The 16,639-nt window shown below is 37.8% G+C and overlaps 1 protein-coding gene across 3 annotated transcripts in view; it reads left to right on the top strand.

Annotated features, from left to right (window-relative positions):
• Nucleotides 1-16,639, top strand: part of zdhhc8b (zDHHC palmitoyltransferase 8b) — a 128,508-nt gene that overhangs the window by 68,664 nt on the left and 43,205 nt on the right. Inside the window, exon 1 of one of the 3 annotated variants that reach the window (XM_073949936.1) lies at nucleotides 854-1,220. The exons of 1 other annotated variant lie outside the window; for it this stretch is intronic. The gene's annotated coding sequence lies outside the window, so the exon portion shown is untranslated. Of the gene's footprint in view, nucleotides 1-853; nucleotides 1,221-6,767; nucleotides 6,953-16,639 lie in introns of those variants that run through there. One more of the 3 variants, XM_073949935.1, reaches the window with a different exon arrangement.

Raw genomic sequence — 16,639 nt, 5'->3', positions numbered from 1 at the left:
CCAAATATCAACGTCATTTGACGTCATTATTGGACATCAAAATAACATTGTCCTTAGACACTGGCTTGACCTTAAATTTTGGTCACCTGACATCACAACCTAAATCTAACCTAATATTAACATCTTACGACGTTGTGTGCCTGCAGGGCAAAAACTAAATGCACTACATACAGTGTAATACTCACTACTCACTACTCTTAAGTACTTTTGAAAGGGCTACTTTTTACTCATACTTCGAGTAATATCTACAACAGATACTTTTACTCTACTAGCACTACTTTTTTGGGCAGGTAATGGTGCTTTTACTTGAGTACGATTTTTCATTACTCTTTCCATTTTGCGCCAGACGGCACACCACACACCAGCTGATTGGTGGAGAGGAGACAGAGATGAAGCCAATTGGAATATGGGGATGGTTAGGAGGCCATGATGGACAGAGGCCAGTGGGCAAATTTGGGATTTTTAACGACCACAGAGAGTCGGGACCTCGGTTTAACGTCTCATCCGAAAGACGGATCTTCTTGTATCATCATAGCTATAATTCCATCTATCTGTTTTTATGTGCATTTTGGAAAACTGCATAAAAATGCTTAAAGGAAATGTTTAGGAGGTGGAGGTAAAGTGTCATGGCTTGGTGACGCTTTTAGCTGGAGGTACATGACAGACCGAATGCAAATGTCTGTCAGAATTTCTTTTATCAACATGTGACTACGTTCATCGTCCAATCGTTTTTTTTTGTTAGACAATAAAAAAAAATAGTTTTTGTGCTTCGTTCTCCTTGACTTAACATGGGAGGACTAATTTTTGAGCTGTCGTCTTTGTGCTCTCCGGGAGATGTCAATCATTCTCATTTGAAGAGGGAGAGGAGGTGATCTCACAAGTGCCAAAGTAAACAATCTGTCTCTTTCTCTTTCTCTCTCTCTTTCTCTCGTCTATCAGCATCTCCTGCTGGAACAAAGGCAGTTCCTTTTTGAGGCTGAAGTTTAGAGAGAGATTTCCACTGAGCGGTCATTAATGCAGCAGCCAAACTGATTTCCTTCCATTCTCATGTGGGGAAACGTCTCAGACACTTCTTAATGAGTAGATTAGATAGATGGAGAGGAAAATTTCGGGCCGAGCGAGAGACAGCGATTATGTTCATTCCTCATCTGTTCCTTCTCTTCAGAGATTTATTCACTGCTTAGAGGCCCGTGATCGCTGTGCATGCTGCAGTAATTGCGGTGGGTGTTTTTGTGCTATTTATGCTTTTGTGATGCATTGTTAGGACGCCTCGCACATTCATGCTTTGTTTAATGAGTAAATGAATATATCATGCAAAAACGATATCCTGGCAGCGTGGATTTGAATGCAGATTCGAGACAAAAACTTCAAAGGACTATGTCTTAGATGCTTGTGTAATTAAATGTGATTATTAATGTTCGCACACAACTTCTGAGTCATGTTCTGGACAATATTTGCATATGTATAAGGCCTGGATACAATTATTAGTGAAGCTGGAGCAGGCTCTTTGGATTGCTCATGTTATTGCAACCACCAAACCAATGAGCTTCACGTTCGAACTCCGCTTGCAAAAACCACTTAGTTTTTTATTTTTTATCATGAAATGTCAAGTCTAGCATTTCCATAAGTTAATGTGCTCATATTACAAATAAGTGCCCTCATCAGTCTGTGGGAGTGACCCTGCTTTTAGATTATCTGTCTTGCATAATATTCACACTGAGTCATTGGGGTCAAGGGTTTCCAGATGAATTTAATAGCCTTTAGTGCTTAGAAACACATCAAGATCTCTTGTGTGAAACTAAATGCTGTGGTCGTACCGTTTTACCCATGATTCTCCGCTCATGAACTTGTTTAATAGATGTTTTACATACACTATATTTGTTTATGTAACATACCTGTGAGTTTGCTTTTGTGTTTGTATGTGTGTGTGTTGTACAAGTTTTAGGGCTGGCTTCCATTTAATGAAGAAATGTGGCTTTTAATTATATCTATCTGTCTTTCTATCAATCTGTTGCTCAATTTTTCTCTCTCGGGTTCTTTCACTGTGCCATTATATCATCCATCCATCTGTTCAATCCATCTATTAATCCATCCCTCCATGTTTCATTTGTTCCATCCATGTGTTTTCTCATCCATCCATTTATCCCTCCATGTGTTTCATCCATTCATGTTTCATCCATCCATGTTTCATCCAGCCAACTATCCATGTTTTTCATCCAATCATTCATGTTTCATTCATCCATGTGTTTTATCCATCCATCCATCCATCCATCCATCCATCAATGTTATTCATTCATCCATACATATTTTTTCTATCCATCCATTCATTCATCCATCTATCCATCCATCCATCCATCCATTCATCCATCTCTCCATGTGTTTCATCCATCCATTCATGTGTTTCATCCATCCATACATGTGTACCATCATTCATCCATCATCGTTTTTTCATCCATCAATTCATCCGCGTTTCATCCATCCATCCATCCATCCATCCATCAATCCATCCATTTATCCATCCATTCATGTCTCATCCATACATCTATGTTTCATCCATACATTAATGTATCATCCATCCATCCATGTGCTTCATCCATCTATTCATGTATTTTATCCATTAATCTATCCCTCCATCCATCAATGCTTTTCATCCATCCATACATTAATGTTTTTCATCCATCCATTCATCCATCCATTTGTTTCTTCCATCCATCCATCCATTCATCCATGCATTCATGCGTTTCATCCTTCAATTCATGTTTCATCCATTCATCTGTGTTTCATCCATCCATACATGTGTTTGATCCATCCATCCATCCATCCATCCATCCATCCATCCTTTCATCCATCCATCATCAATGTTTTTCATCCATCCATACATCAATGTTTTCATCCATCCATCCTTCAATCAATCCGTGTTTCATCCATCCATTTATCCATCCATTCATATTTCATCCATACGTTCATGTTTCATGCATCCATCCATCCACGTTTCATCCATCCATACGCGTTTCATCCATCCATCCATGTGCTTTATCCATTAATCCATCCATCCACCCACCCACTCATCCATCCATATGTGTTTCCTCCGTTCATTCATGTTTCATCTATTTATCCATCCATCCATTCATCCCTCCATGTTTTATCCATCCATCTGTTTTTCATCCATCCATTCATTTGTTTCATCCATCCATCCATGCATTTCATCCATCCATTCATGTTTCATCCATCCATTTATCTATTCATTCATGTTTCATCTATCTATCCATCCATCCCTCCATGTGTTTCCTCTATCCATCCATGTTTCATCAATACATCCATCCATGATTTTCATCCATACATGTTTATCCATCCATCATCCATCCATCATCAATGTTTTTAATCCATCCATACATCAATGTTTTCCATCCATGCTTCAGTGTTTCATCCATCCATCCATTTATCCATCAGTTCATGTTTCATCCATACAACCATGTGTTTCATCCCTCCATCCACGGGTTTCATCCATCCATCCATTCATCCATCCATCCATCAATGTTTTTCATTCATCTATCCATCCATCTGTCCATCCATTCTATCAATCCGACTGTCTGAAGTGTTGTTCCATCAATTCAATTTTTAACATTTTAACTTTTTTAAAGCTCTCACTTCAAGATTGATTTGACTATTTGTATTATTTATTCAATATTTAACTTAATTTCCAAAAACAAATGTAAAACATTGCAGCTTAATTTTTTTCTCACTTTCTGTTTGCATTGTGCAGGTTAATGCCAAGGAAGCTGGAGAGATGCGAATTCTAGATTTCTCTGTGATATAAGACTTTCCATCATCCACTTTGTTCATCTCTCGCTCCCATCTCGGCGTTTCTATCCCTCGTTCCTCTGTTGGAGTGGATGGATTTGTGTGCTGTAAATAGCAGCACCTGTTCAGCAGAGATTAACAGGAAGCAAAGGGTTATTCTGGGCATAAGGAGGTGCCCTGACTCAATGTTGCTGTGTACCGTTGGTTCTGCTTGCAATTGAAACAGAATAGAGGTTACAAGATCAGATTGACCAAAAGAGAGGGAGAGAGCGCAAGAGAGATTGAATGCCCTCATAGTAATAGGAAAGTGCCCATATGGGGAGCTATTTTTAAACAGTAAAGGAGCTTCATGAAATGATTGTGGACTATTACTCACACCAGATAATAGACATGCTTTTGGATATTTGGGTAAGGCCATTGATGCAGCTCTGATATTGGTAAAGCGATCTATTCTAAAGCCAGAAATAATAAGACTCCTGTTCATGTTAGATATCCTGAGTTTCCCACATTTGTTGCACTGGGATTTCAGCTTATTTGGCGCTCCATTTGGCACTCTTGATTTGAAAACAGTGTGTGTCTGAATAGGCACGGGTGGTGAGCTATATATAGTTGTTCTTTGCTGGGCACATATTCGTACAGTAAGTTGGAATGCCTAGCCAGAGTTTGTTTTCTGATTAGCATAAATCCATATTTATCAGGGGTCACCACAGCAGAATGAACCATCAACTGTTTTGACAAATGTTTTATGCAGGGTATGCCCTTGAAGCTGCAACCCAGAACTGGGAAACACCAATACATTCTCAAATCAACACACACTCATACACTGGCCTATTCAGTTCATCCAATTCACTTATACTGCATGTCTTTAGACCAACCGGAGCACCTGGAGGGAGCCCACACGAACACGGGGAGAACATGCAAACTCCACACAGAGATGCCAACTGACCCAGTCGAGACTCGAACTAGTGACCTTCTTGCTGTGAGGGAATACTGCTAGCTACTGAGACACCATGCCGTCAGTTTATTGTTTGTTTTTCTGAAAAGTTTTATGCACAAAAATAGCGACTATAGTACTGGCGGAAGTCGCCATATTGAGCTGCCATATTGAGATTAAATGTTCAGCCAGACAGCATTTACTTAGTCTCTGAAATATTATTTTCATCAGATATATCTGCCAGTGCATCATAATGAAAAATTTGTGAATTCACTTTATGTAATCTTGATTGAGCACAACACACACACACACACACACACACACACACACACACACACACACACACACACACACACACACACAAGCACATGCACACGACTGTTTGCCCTCTTTCTAACCACTCACTCCATCTCTCTGTCTCTGTCCAGATGGCTCAGTGTAGGTTTTGGTCCAGACACACATTGGTTCAGAGAAACACACACACACACACACACACAATAAAAAGCTGAAAACTATAAATATTTATGTTAAATGTTACATCTGACGTTGTGTTTTGTACTTCATATGGTTGTCATTTCACTAATCTATCTATCTATCTATCTATCTATCTATCTATCTATCTATCTATCTATCTATCTATCTATCTATCTATCTATCTATCTATCTATCTATCTATCTATCTATCTATCTATCTATCTATCTATCTATCTATCTATCTATATCTGTCTATCTGTCTGTCTGTCTATCTATGTCTATCTTCACTCATCTACTGTACAATCCATCCACTTATCCATTCATCTGTTCGTCCTTCTTTTGTTCTTTCCGTCCATCCATTTCTCCATCCGTTTATCCTTCTTTTGTTCTTTCCATCTATCCATCTATTTGTCCCACCTTCTTTTGTTCTTTCCATCCTCCATCTATCTGTCCATCCTCCTTTTGTTCTTTCTATCCATCCATCCAAACATCCTTCTTTTGTTCTTTTTATCCATCCATCCATTTTTTGTTATATCTGTCGTTCCATCCATCCATCCATCCATCCTTCTTTTGCTCTATCTGTCATTCCATCTATATATCCATCCATCCTTCCATCCATCCATCATCCATCCTGCTTTTACTCTATCTGTCATTCCATCCGTATATCCATCCATCTTTTGCTTTATCTGTCATTCCATCTATCCATCCATCCATCCATCCATCCTTCTTTTGCTCTATCTGTCATTCCATTCACATATCCATCCATCCATCCATGCATCCGTCTGTCCTTTGTTGTTTCCATCCATCCATCCATCCATCCATCCATCCATCCATCCATCCATCCATCCATCTTTTGTTCTTTCCATCCAATCCCCATCACCATTGTTTGTCTGTCTGTCATTTGTTTATTCTTTCATCTCTTCAGTTCATTATTCATTAGTGTTTTGTATCTGCACCAAGTCACTGATTTACAAATCATTCTATCAATGATTTAATAAACCACAGTCATATAAAATGCCTGTTATATATTTAAGCTAATGTGAAATCAGATTTTACAAAGTTTATTTTGCTAGCACACATTGTCACCCTTTAGGTGAACAAAGAATTCTTCCAAGTTATCACACGGAAACAAAAATGTGGTAATCTTCAATCGAAGTCTGACTTTGTTTCAGTGTTTGGAATGGCGATCCTTTTCTGATGATGTCAGTTTGACTGCTTCAGCTGCAATATTCTTAATCACGCCTCCTTGACCATAAGTTAGAGGCAATGATGCGCAAAAAAAAAAAAAACAGCCCCGCCCCTTTCTCAGTGTTTCATTTCAGTTGAAAATACATCAACATACTCAAAAGTCTCAGCAACTTCTGGTTAACACAGACTTTAATTTCAGTTTGGTTCTGTTCAGTCATACCAGAACCAATCACAACTTACAGCGTTTTCTTTTGGTTCAAATGCACATTCACTGGCACAGGCAATCTCTCTCTGTAGTTCATGATAGATTGTCTATTGTGAGTTCTGATTGCTAAAGGCAGTTATTGTGTCTCTCTGCAGCTCTCAGCCTGTAAAAGCCCCCTATTGTTCCAGAGGGTCTATCCCTCCCTCCCTCCCCTCTGATAATACAGGCCATGACAGGCAATATCTTTCTACAGTCTTTTTATTACATACAGAAAGATCCAGCTGGATTGTCTTATTTAATTTGGGGTTTAGTTTCGTGTGATCAGTCTGAGCGGGCAAACAGGAAGGAAGGTAATATTACTAAGCTGTCATCACAAGTTTGTTTTGACCTTGCAGTGCTTTTTTTTTATTCATTCTGCGTCCGTGTACATTTGTATTACCCATATGAGTGTCCATTAGTCATCATCATAGCCATATTTATTAAGGACAACTCTGTTCTTCCATATGTGTCTTTCAGATGCAGTTTAGCTAAGCGAGTGTGAGTATATTTTGATGTTTTCCACCACAGTGATGTCAAACTTGAAAGTAAATCAAGCTCCTGTGTACTACGTGTGCAATGACTCAGTTCCTATTGTATGTACTTGTGTGTGCGCATTTGTCTGTTTTGTTTGTGTGTTTGTGGATTGGTCCTAATGTGTTTTTAATATGTGTGAGGCAATCCAGAGAAGCCGTAAATCAGAGAAAAAGGAGAAGTTCTGCTAGACCAAAACGCAATTGTGTAATTTGGCGGGAACGAATCCAGGAATAGACCTACTCATGTGTTGATCAAAAACACGACGAGAGCAGAGCCAGATGAGCCATATTTAAAGCCAGACATGCGTTAAGCTACAGAGCTCATGTGGAAAACGCCAGTTGTAATGTGACTTTAATAGCCTATCAATGTCAGAAATGGTTAGAAAATCAGTATTTAAAACACAAAGCAGTTTAAATCCTAGTGTAATTGTTCACACTTTTGTTATTCATTATATTTCGCACATCTTTAAGTACATGATTGCGTACCAAACAAATAAAATTTTGTTTTACTCTATGTGCTTAACTTAAATTGAAACAAGTTGATTTTACTGTATCAATGTCAATATAAATATTCCAAGATCTACCTTTTTGTTAGTGTGATTATACATTTTGCACCTGCAGTAATGGCTAGAAGATTTGTGTTGTTTTTTCAGTAAGACAATAAGACCTGAAATACTAATTTATCTGACCACAGTACGTTTCCACTGTGTGATGGCCCATCCTAGATGCCTCAGAGCCCAAAGAAGTCGATGGCACTTTTGGACACTGTTAACATAGGGCTTCCTTTTGGTGCAGTGCAGTTTTTACTGGCATTTGTGGATAGAACTACGTATTGTGGTACTTGACAATGGTTTGCCAAAGTAGTCCTGAGCCCATGTGGTGATATCACTTTTAGATGAATTATGATTTTTGATGCAGTGCTGTCTGAGGGGTCGGAGATCATGATGTCGTTTACGCCAGACGACTCGAATGTTATCACTCAATTGAATGGGCATTATCAGTGGTTATCAGCTGATAAATATGGGCCAGTAGGGGCCGTTTGTGCCTACTGGTAGGCTCAGAAGGTTGTTACATCCATCCACACGGTTAATCAGCTATACATCACATATGGCTGCAGCCTGAAGTTAACAAGAATTATTTATATTATTTATTAAATTTCCCATTATTTGTATTTTATTAATATCTACCCCAACCCTAAACCCAACTGTCACAGTAATGTAAAAACAGATCTTATCTGGAGTCTGGTTCCAGCTGATAGAAAGGCAACAGTAACTCAAATAACCCCTCGTTACAACTGAGGTGTGCAGAAGAGGATCTCTGAATGTACAGCACATTAAACCTTGAGGTGGATGGGCTACAGCAGCAGAAGACCACACCGAGTACCACTCCTCTCAGCTAAAAACAGAAAACTGAGGCTACAGTTTGTACAGGTTCACCAAATTTGGGCAATAGAACATTGGATAAACGTTGCCTGGTCTGTTGAGTCTCGATTTCTGCTGTGATATTTAGATGGTAGGGTCTGAATTTGGTGTCATCACCATGAAAGTTTGGATCCATCCTTGTTTGTATCAACAGTTCATGGTGGTGTCAACAGGTGGTGGAGGTGTAATGGTGTGGGGGATATTTTCTTGGCACACTTCAGACCCATTAGTACCAACTGAGCATCTTGTCAACACCATAGCCTACCTGAGTATAGTTGCTGACCATGTCCATCACTTTATGACCACAGTGTACCCATCTTCTAACGGCTACTTCCAGCAGGATAATGCACCATGTCATAAAGCGCGAATCATCTCAGACTTGTTTCTTGAACATGACAATAAGTTCACTGTACTCAAATGGCCTCAACAGTCACCAAATCTCTATCTAATAGAGCACCTTTGGGATGCGATGGAATGCAAGATTCATATCATGGATGTGCAGCCGACAAATCTGCCACAACTGCGTGATGCTATCATGTCAATATGGACCAAAAGCTCTGAGAAATATTTCCAGGACCTTGCTGAATCTATGCCACAAGGGATAAAGGCAGTTCTGAAGGCAAAAGGGGCTCCATTTGGTACAAGTAAAGTGGCCAGTGAGTGTATGTTACAGTTTTGTTTTTTTAATTGAGAAGTTTGTTTCTGCGTAATTTTTACAAACCATTCCTAAATTTTCTGACAATAATATATAATTTATGGATGGAGTAACTTGGATGGAACTTAATCTGTTCAGATATCTGCCCTGGACATGATTCGCATCAGTGTGTTTTTAATCAGATAATACCTCATTTGCAAATAAGATAATATAACTCAAAGAATGTTTGCTATTCTAAATATAATCACTCAACTACAGACATAATTTCACTCTACTCTTACGTTTTACGGGATTTCTTACGTTAGTGTCTCAATATTTACAGCATATGGTGTGTTTTCATTTTATTTTTTGAATGTGAAGTGACCTGCAAATTTTCATATCAGTGACTTTTGCCCTCTTAAATTTTGTCGGAGCGGTTTATAGAAATGCTGGCGTTTGTCTCATGGCTCTTATCTTCTCTTAACAAACACTCGGCTGAATTGAGTCTGACACTAAGCAGCGGTTGAGTAAACAATGCCTGACGGTGGCGATTTTTCCCCTCTCTCACTCCAGCTCATTCTGTCTGGACTTCCGTTCAGGAAGCGGCTACAAAATGCTGGAGGACTATTTTCCAGCTACTTGGAACGGCTCGCTGATATGCTTGAAGATAAATGTGTGTATGTGTGACTGTCAACACACTAGTGTTTGTGTGCATGTGTGTGTGGTTTAGCAGAGGACACACAAATAAACAGTGTCTCATAAGGTCAAGGAGAAAGGAGATGCTAAGTCCCAGCACTTGGCAGACACTTCATCTGGGTCATTCTCCAAGCCCATCGAAATGCCGAGGTGTCAGAAAAATGGATGGGCTTTTATTCCTATCACTGGTGTGTCAGATGGGGCTGAGGATTTTAAATCAGTGATTCACATCTTTTCTATCAGCGCACCGCAGAGATTTGTTCTGATTTGTCACTCTTTCTGGCAGTTACATTATTATGCCAGTTAGTGGCGCAAATGTATTTTGTGTTATGGATTAGTGACTATTCGCATAAATGGAATAATTGAAACAATGGTTACTGTATTTTTTACTAGAGACCTGCTCAGTATGTATTCTTCAGTCCCACTTCAGAAAGATTCTGTTCCAGGCCTGCAAAAATATCTATTATTTTCTCCTGCTCCCACCTGAAAAAGACAGCAGGTAAACATATAAGTAGTTATTTTCCACTGCTTTTTTCCGCTACTCTTGCTTCCCTTATGAATATAAATAAAAAATAAATATAAATTAAGCTAATATGTAAGTTTTTATTTGAGTTTAATTAAAAGGAATGATGAACATGAATGAGGAGAATTGAGGAACGAGAACATAGAAATATAGACAGAACAAACAGAAAAGCATTTGGCTTAAAACTGCTTCAGAATGTGCATACAGCAGTGTCCAAACATTGAACATAAGTTATCCTTGTTTCTTAATAAAAAAAAATAAGGTATTTTTAAAAATATTTAGCTAAATAAATAAACAAATTAAGTGAACAAAAAATGTAAGCCTAAAAATCCCATCTAAATAGCTTTTTATTTTTATTTTAGTCATTCTTGTTGCTTTTGTACATTAGATAAATAAGGCGTTGTCTCGCAAAGATGTTTTGCGTTATCTTGCAGAACTGTTTCTCCGCAAACACTTCCTGTTCACTTCATTCATGTAAACCCTCCCGTTTTTGCAGAAATTCTGCCGTATTGTACTATTCTGTCCCACTTTCTTTACATTAAAGCTGTGTGTCGATCGTCGCCTTTCATATGCAACCTCTGAACCAGTGAATAAGTGCTGACTGACAGACGCGCTCCGTACAATAAACTCATCCCAGATCAGCTTTTGTACACGCCATTTAAAGTGACACCTGTTATCAAACAAGTGAGCAGCAAATGAATCTCAAGTTTTGTTTTGTTTGACAACAGATGTGTCTGTGTAAGAATGCACAGATCTAAAATGAAAGCATCATATTACTTTAGAAAGTGTTTGTGCTCATTTAAGAGAAAATTAGCTGTTTAAAATAAAACATGCAGGACGGAGATGTTTACATATTATTCAGTGTATTTGTCTGTCTGTTTAAACATACATCCGAATCCAAAAGTGTCCTGCTCTTTTGCTCCTCTGTAAATGGCGTGTACAGAAGCTGATCTGCGTTCAGTTTATTGTCGCGTCTGTTAGTCAGCGCTTATACATGCATTGACTGGTTTAGAGGTAGCATATGAAAGGTGACGATCGACGCACTGCTTTAATGTAAAGAAAGTGATGCAGACATTTTAATATTAATTCCAGCGTGCTTTCAAGATTAAAAATATATCAGAAATATGGGAAAATACTTAATGATAGTGGGATAGAATGATAAAATACGGGAGAATTTCGGCAAAAACGGTAGGGTTTACATGAATGTGAGCAGGAAGTGTTTGTGGAGAAACAGCTTTGCGTGATAACGCAAAACATCTTTGCGAGGGAACACAAAAGAACTTGTTTTCCTATCACTCTTGTTTTTGTTTTTTTTCTCCCACCCAGTATTTTTTTTCTTCCACCAATTTTTTCCCCTACCATCACGTCCCTTCCGGGTCTCCATAAATAAGAGATTATTTGTTTTTAGCAAATTAATTTTAGGATATTTGCATCTTGCCGGAGTCCCATGAATAATTGTATTCTCCCACAACCTGCATATACACATACGACCTTACCGGCCATTAGAAATCTGTATGTCTGCCACAAGAGATCTTTATACTTTATAGAAACCAAAGAAAAAATCTAAACAAATTAATGATGTGTAAAAAAATGACTAAAATACCTAGAACATAGAGGATTGACTAATCGTGCTGTATTTACAATCATTTTGGTTGGTAAATTAGTTTGGTAGATTTAGCTGGTTTATTCAGAAGTCTATATTAGTAAGTCAGTCAGTCAGTCAGTCAGTCAGTCAGTCAGTCAGTCATCATTCCATTGATTGATTTGGCCCAGAGTTGTGTCATATAAAATCTCCACTGTAAGTTATAAAGTCCAATTGTTGCAACTGTGAGTTTATATCTTATAGTTCTAACTTGTCTATGCCTCATAAAATTCATAAAAAAATGTTAAAGCATATTTTTTTTTTAGAATCAATAGTGAAAAAAAAAATTATAATAGCTTATTATAATGAACCGAGAAAGATTTTTTAGCCTAGTTCTAATAGCAGTATCACTTTTGTGTTTGTCCATTTGTGATATTAACTAACTACATCATATTTTAGAAACAAAGCCATTTTTTATACTGTCGTAGCTGAAAAAATAAATATATGTTTAATAGAATACTGTTAACTGCATTCTATTAAAAATCATCAGGCAGGAAATACTTTTGCAGCTTTTTTGTTTATCTGTTTTTTTTATTATTATTATTTGTAAAGAATCTGAGATACTAATGGCCCATTTCCACTGATTGGTACAGTACGGGTCACCTTTATCAGGCTTGCGTTTCCCCTGCTAATAGGGTACAAATGGTACTCTTTTGGTGGATGTGGTGTACAGCAGAAAGTTTCAGTCAATGTCAAGGAAATGTTAAAGTAAAGCTACATTACTAACCTTTCTTTGAACATGATTTGATTAAAACTGCAGATCATTGTGAAATAGCCTTCTGTAACGTCTGCAGTTATATTAAATAAATAATAAATGCAACATTTATGAATACTTACAGACCCTTACAGTATTCAATATGTCACCAATTACAGAAAAACTACACACAACATACATTTAGTCCTTATTTGGGTTCAAAAACAGCACACGACATAAAGCCCACAGTCAGTGCAAACCTCTCATCTGTATCTTTACTCTTCACCAGCATATATAACCTCTTATTAGAAAGTAATTCTGTCATACCCACGTCATAATAGTCCAAAAGGTGATGATAATAGTTAAACATGGCAGTTTGTTCATGTTTTAGTTTCACTCCTTTGTTTTTTCCGGCTTCTGCTTTGTTTTTTCGCATGTCACTCTCGAGAGTTTGTCCATCTCTGAAATGATCGGATGCCAGAAGCACTTCAATAATCCTGCACACCTTTTCATCAGCTCAAAAAGTTCATGATTACAGATTTAGACGCGTGGCGAATGCATGCGAGAAAGTGAAACCTCTCGCACTTTAGACAACCTTGTACACAAAAACATGGCACAGGGTAGATTCTGCTCTTGTTCTTGGATTTATGGCTGTTCATCAAGACGACAACAAGGTTTGTTTGAGCTCGGGTCGACCATGGCTTGTTGTCATATGTATATATTATGACGGTATAATGTCTCGGCATTTAAAAATGGCACTTCCTTTGTTTTCATTTTACTGGCTTGTTGCACAAGCTAGTGAAGTATCTCTGTAAACCGCCTTTTGGTACCCTTTTGTTGTGCTAAGTACCCAAAACGCGGTGTGGTACACACCCCTACTAGAAACTGCATAGCAACTCCCCCTCAACAGATTTTTCATGCTGTATGCCTGACACAAGCACATTTTCATTTTAAAACAGTTATTATTGTTTAATTATTGCTTCAATGGAGATTTACTAAAGATCACCATTAGATTACAACCAATATCAAAATAGGTTAAGATGTTAGTAGGGTGGAGAGTACATTGCATACACACTTATTCCCAGTTTCTATGAATCTGCCCTGCTCTCTATGTTCAGGGCCTGGTTTTGGCCGTCCGATATTTGCCACGCATATAACCGCAGCAGCTGCAGTCTGCCCTTAAAATACGCATGGTGAGGAATGTGATGTAGGGTTAGCCAACAACTGCCACTCAGAAATGCACGGTCAGGACACAACTTTAAATCTAGCTCTCAGTATATGTGTATGTTTAAGGAGCACACCTGTGGATATATGTACAGACTTGCGTTGAGGACATGACCGTGTTGATGATTTTGGGGACAGAAATTCCCTCATGTCTAAATCTGACTCGGTCGTATTTATCCAGCTCTAGACGTTCAAGTTCAGCCCCCAGTTTAGTTCAGATTCATTTAAGCTGCTGTTGTTGGGGGTATTTGGCAGTTTAAGCCGATCTATAAGAGAAAAGAGTGGGATGTCATCTCTTCTATTGTCCTTTCAGGGCGTGATTAATAGACCGGCGGGGCTTTGTGACCTTATTTATGGTGCTTTTCACTCTCGTTATTAAATTGTTTAAAGGGCTAGCCGGGAAGATTATCTTTTTTTTATGTGGATCATATCCCATAATGCCTATCGGGTACCATGTGTTATTGTGTTGGTAGTTTTTAGACTGGTGAGATTATGCTAGTAATACGTCTTCTGTAGGTTTTGTTTTGTTAGCAGTGTGTTCTCTGTGTCTGTGGGAGCTTTACTCCCTCTGGCTGTGTTTTGACTGATGCTTTAATCTCGTATTGTGTGTGTGTTTGTGGGGAGAGGTGAATTGCTGGTGGGTTAATATGGGATTGATCTGTGCTTGTGTTGCTCTCTGCGTTTTGTTTGTAAGTGTGTAGCTCGAGTCTCAGAGACGATGCAAAAATAATGAGTTGAGACAACTTTCAAGCATCCAAGTTAGGCTGCAGAGGATGCAGCATTTTTATTTTATTTTTTTTTAAGTTCACTGAATTTCTCTTGAAAATACTATGTAGTGTTTTTTTTATTTAGTTGGCCAAAACTTGACTCCAACTTAAAATGATTAGAATACTGACTGAATGTATTGATTTTAAAAACAAACATTACTTTTAACATTTTCAAAGTATATATTCTTTTAGACCCAGGTACTCTTGGCTAAGCCCAAGCTAAAAATTGTATGATTTAAAGTAGGGCTGCACTATACATCAAAAAAGTATTGTTATCGCGGTGATAGTATATGCAATAATCAAATTCCCACCAGAGAGGTGCAATACATTTTTAGGGATGCACTAACATGAAAATAGAGCAGCATAAAATCGGCCGTAAGGTATGAGTATGTGTATGAATGCGAGAATGTATGGGTGTTTTACAGTACTGGGTTGTGGTTAGAAAGGCATCCGCTCGTAAAACATATGCTGGAATAGTTGGTGGTTTATTCCACTGTGGAGACTCTTGATAAATAAAGGGCTAAGCTGAAAGAAAATTAGTGAATGAATGATTGAATTTTAAATTCCCGGGCTGAAACTCAAAATCTTTATACACGCCTTACATCGGAAAATTTTATTAGATCCCAAACATATCCATTATTATCTGTCTTTTAGTATTAGTGTCTATTGCAATACACAATAGCAATATTGCATATAACGTATTTTTTAAGTATTGTGCAGCCCTGATTTTAAGTCAATCAGTTTAAACTTGGTGCGTATAGAAAAATCCATCCAATCCACCATAGCTGCCTCTAAAATTGCATAAATCCAAGCTATAAATTATGCTAAAATCAGTATAGAAGCTCAGTAGTATGTCCCAATTTATAGAATTTAAAAATCAGTACGTGAGAAGTACCCGGATGAACTTCTACTTTCGGCAAGATTCTGATGTGCGCATCAGATGAAGGCTATGCTATCCCATGATGCCCCATGAGAGAATTCATGAATGCAAGTAAAGCAATGCAACTGACGTGGGTAGGTCACATAATCATGACAAAATTATGGATTTAGTCTGTCCGAGTTCCATTTATACTGTATAGAACGTACATTTCTATAGATTGAGTGGTACATTTAAATTCATATGCAGTACCCTACTAAGTAGTAGCTGATTTCGGATGCAGGCCATGTCAAATTGTGTGAAAAGACATGAAACAAACAATCCTGCACAATAGTATCAATACTTGCTCAAATATTTATTAAATCAACATTAGAAAGTCCCAGCATTTTTAAGAAAACAATTACCAATGAATATCACTAATGGAAATCAATCAGTATGTAATATAACAAGCAATCATGACATCAAAACAAGTAGTAAAATAAAAATAAATAACAAAATTTGTCAAAATAACCATTAAATCTATAAGCAAGTATTAATACTAGTGTGCAGGATTTTTTCTTTGCATTTTGACCTCATGATTGTAGTTCATAAAAAGTTTTTACAATTTTTTATACAATATATACAGCTTTGATGAACAAAAGCTTTTATTAAATCTACAAACTTTGAACATGTATAGATAGTGTTGCAGTCACTAGCGATCTAGCTACTGCAGATCGCTGGACAACCTTCACGTTAACTCTGACTACAATTCTGCCACCACATGAACTACAAATCCTGTCATGCACCTTACACACACCTGTTCCTGTTTTACATTGATTACTCTCACACAGCCAGAGGATCATAATGAACTAATTACATGAACTGTAAATACACCACACTTACTCACACACAGTGCTGAGTCTTGTTGGTATTAACCCTGTAACTTTACGAAGTGTTTTCTGGACTACTTTCTCCGTGTTTTATCCTTTCCTTGTTCTATAGTTTATG

This window comes from Danio rerio, chromosome 5 (assembly GCF_049306965.1).
Source record: "Danio rerio strain Tuebingen ecotype United States chromosome 5, GRCz12tu, whole genome shotgun sequence".
Taxonomy (NCBI): Eukaryota; Metazoa; Chordata; class Actinopteri; order Cypriniformes; family Danionidae; genus Danio; species Danio rerio.
Note: the sequence above shows the minus strand (reverse complement) of the source record. Positions and strands in the feature narration are given on the sequence as shown.